General features: G+C 49.7%; 1 non-coding gene across 1 annotated transcript; it reads right to left on the bottom strand.

Annotated features, from left to right (window-relative positions):
- Window positions 1-2,691: 2,691 nt before the first annotated feature.
- On the bottom strand, window positions 2,692-2,821 carry LOC121148238. Its single transcript, XR_005882525.1, has one exon. It is a non-coding gene; the product is annotated as a small nucleolar RNA SNORA33 (small nucleolar RNA).
- Between the last annotated feature and the right edge of the window lie 1,031 nt (window positions 2,822-3,852).

Here is a 3,852-nt window from a genome sequence, read left to right on the forward strand (position 1 = left end):
TTATTATTTTTTTTATTGGAAAGGCGGATATACAGAGAGGAGAGATAGAGAGGAAGATCTTCATCCGATGATTCACTCCCCAAGTGAGTGCAACGGCCGATACTATGCCAATCCGAAGCCAGGAGCCTCTTCCGGGTCTCCCACACAGGTGCAGGGTCCCAAAGCTTTGGGCCGTCCTGGACTGCTTTCCCAGGCCACAGGCAGGGAGCTGGAAGGGAAGTGGGGCTGCCGGGATTAGAACCGGCGCCCATATGGGATCCCAGGCGTGCAAGGCGAGGACCTTAACCACTGCGCCACCGCGCCGGGCCCAGTTTTTTTTTAACTCTTTTGAAAGAATCTCAATGCTGGGCCCCACATGGTGGCCTAGCAGCTAAAGTCCTCGCCGTGCACACGCCAGGATCCCATATGGGCGCCAGTTCTAATCCCGGCAGCCCCACTTCCCATCCAGCTCCCTGCTTGTGGCCTGGGAAAGCAGTGGAGGACGGCCCAAAGCCTTGGGACCCTGTACCCGGTGGGAGACCCAGAAGAGGCTCCTGGCTTCAGATTGGCGCAGCAGCGGCCATTGCGGTCACTTGGGGAGTGTATCATCGGATGGAAGATCTTCCTCTCTGTCTCTCCTCTGTAAATCTTCTTTTCCAGTAAAAATAGATAAATCTTACAAAATGAAACAAAAAATCAGCGCTTCCGAGCTCTTAAGTGCATTTATTGGCTGTGGGCGGGGCTTCCGGGAGAGGAGGAATGGGCGAGACTTACAAGTAGGCCCCTTATAGAGGGCCCGAGTGACGGTCCTAGGACCTGCCTCAAAGGAGCTGCAAAACTCCCCATTCCCAGGCTTGGTGCAGCATCCCGGTTGTGAGGATTCAGGGTCATGGGGATCAGGTGCCGACCCTGGAGAGCATAGATGTGGTCCTGAACCCTGAGCTGGTGCACAAGTTCAACCTGTTGGGTTGTGCTCCTCTCCATTTCCAGAGCTGCGGGCTGCGCCTTCTGCCTGGAGTAGCAACTGGTGAGTTGGCCTGGAGGCCGCCAGAAGGGAAGGGAGTCGCTAGCAGTGACAGGAGGCAGAGCATGAGGTGGGTCTGTGTGGGGTCCCCACAAGGCAAGAGTAGAGTTGGATGGCCACAGAAACAGAACGTGGAAGGGACACGTGGGAAGTGTGTCTCCTGGAGTTCTGTAGGAAATTAGGGGCTACGGACATAGGGCAAGGGAGAGAATTGGGCATCAAGGAGTGGGAGGTGGCCCTGGGAAAAAAGCATTTGTTGTTGGCTAAGAGTAAAAAAAGTTAGAAGAAACAGTTGAGGACAGGATGATAAGGTTTGGAGGGAAACTGGATCAGCTGTCCTGAAGAGATGGGCCAGGAATCACCTGAGAGTGGGGAGCTGGGAGCAGGTGTTATCTGTGTATCAGTGGGCCACGGGAAGAGGGGTAAGGAGGAAGGCAGGTGAGTTTGGGGAGAACCGTAATAGGGAGGGGTGGGATCCACGATGAAGGCCTGGTACGTGGTCAGGAGTGTTAGAGCTGGGGCAGGGTGTGGGGAAGAAACCTAGGACGAGTAGGGAAAAGGAGGTGTTGGGCCTGGGTACAGGATTCATGTGGGAACTTCAGGAAAGGGCTGCAGAAGACCAGCAATGGAGAGGCTGAAAAGGAAGAAAACTGGGTGGATATGGTGTCTGAAACCATGGAGAACTTGCCTCAGGTGGGAACAGAGTGTGTGTCTTTTGGCTTGTGGTCACCTTGTGGGAGATGGAATTGAGGCAGGAGCCTGCCCCTGATTAAGGAGGGCAGGATGGAGGGGGAGAAAGAGAGAGAGAGAGAGAGAGAGAGAGAGAGAGAGAGAGAGATGGCTTTGGGAGAGCAGCACTTGCTGCTTTTGATGAGCACAACTTCCTCTTGTTCTAGGAGGGGTTTGTTGAGTTCACCCAGGGCAGGGACAGGGTAATGGCCATTACACTAGCTTGGAGAGGATTTCATGTGAAGCAGGTAACCTTTCTTTGGGCCCAGAGCACAGGGGTCAGCATCTCTTGCTCCCAGGAGTGGGCAATGTGTTCTCGGATGCATGGACTCAGTGTCACTTATACACCCATCCTTCCCTTCCACCCATGTCCATCGAATGACTCCGGCAACACATCTGCTCCATCCACGCCGCAGCCAGGCCTGTCCTGGAAGAGGCTCAGCTGTTCCTAGGAGCCATGATGGTGCCAGAGTGGAAGTGCAGCATCTGTGACTGGTTTCTATGTCTTACCTTTAAAGTAATTTTTCTTAGCCAAAATGGCTTTGAACTTCTGGATCTTTTGAGAAACTTTTTGAGACATGGGATGCAGAAAATGGTCTTTGGAATGAAATCCATGTTGGTGGTCTCTGCTTGTATCCTACAGGGGCTCTCGGGGAAGGTGGCCATCTGTGGCTTTCTGGTGATTACTCTCTGGGGTTTTGAGTGGCATGTGTTACTGAACACACTGAGATGAGCTATGCCTCTGGTGAAATTCAGAAGTAAGGTTTTAGCTGGAGTGTCATTCTTTTGCCTACCCACTTCCCAGCCCTCCTCTTCTTTCCCTGTGGGTGCTGGTTCAGGGTAAGCAGCATGGTGTCTGGTTGCTGCCAGCATGGTAGTGGAGAATCGTAATTTCTCTACAGCCTTGTGAAGTGACAATTTACACGGCACCCTGAGAAGTTTTTGCTAGTTTGTTTTGTTCTTGGGGCCTTGTTCAGGCACCTCACTGACATCCGTGAGCTGAAGCCTCATGGGATGGCATGCCTATTGCCAGCTTTCTCTAAATTTCTGCAGAAACACATTCAGATAAGCATATTCATTGGCTGGCTTTGACCTCTTGCTTTAAAATTATTTATTTATTTATTTAAAAGTCAGAATTAGAGAGAATTCACTGGTTTACTCCTCAGATGGCTGCAGTGGCCAGGCCAAGCTGGGAACTCCTTCAAGTTTCTCACACACCGGTAGCACGGGCCCAGACACCTGGGCTTTCTTCTCCTGATTTCCCAGGCCATTATCAGGTAGCTGGATAGCAGATGGAGCAGCTGAGACGTGACCAGTGCCCATAGGGGATGCTTGCGTTACAGGCTGCAGCTTTACCCACTATGCCACATTGCTTTCCCCTGACCCCTATGTTTTTAAAGTTCAGTGACGTTGACATTGTTTCCGGCTTTTGGCTATTAGGGGAACTCCTTTGTGTGGATCCGTGTTTCCATTTCATACTCATGAAATGTCTAGATCCTTTGACAGGTGATACTGCTTTTCTTTTAAAGATTTATTTATTTGTTTACTTGAAAAGCAATGTTAGAGAGAGACACAGAGATATTTTCATCTGCTGGTTTACTCCCCAAATGGCTGCAAAAACAGACATGAGCTGGTGTTTTGCAAAAGCCAGGAATTTTCTGAGTCTCCCATGTGGGTGCAGGGCCATCTGTTGCTTTTGTAAGGCCATGAGAAGGAAACTGGATCACAAGTGGAATAGGCAAGACTTGAACTGGTGACCATATAGGATACCAGCACTGCAGGCAGCAGCTTCCTGTGCTGTGCCACAGCACCGGCCCTGGAAAATGTACCCTCAGCGTAACCGAGAATCTTGCCAAATGGTGGTTAAGTGTAGGAAAGTTTTAGTTGCTTCCGTATTCTCACCAAAAGTTGTATCCATAGTAATTTTACTCTCAGCAATCTAATGGTATATAGTATTATCACATGTAAGTTTAATTTGCATTTTCCTAATGGCATGGAAAGATTCCATTGAAAGATTAAATTTCAACTCTTGAGTATTTTTTCTTAGATGTTTCAGATAAAATTTGTAATCATAGTCTATATTCAGCTGAATTCAAATTCCTATGTATTTGCTAATTGTG

This window comes from Ochotona curzoniae, unplaced genomic scaffold, assembly GCF_017591425.1.
Source record: "Ochotona curzoniae isolate NIBS_2020 unplaced genomic scaffold, NIBS_Ocur_1.0 scaffold_4683, whole genome shotgun sequence".
Classification (NCBI taxonomy): domain Eukaryota; kingdom Metazoa; phylum Chordata; class Mammalia; order Lagomorpha; family Ochotonidae; genus Ochotona; species Ochotona curzoniae.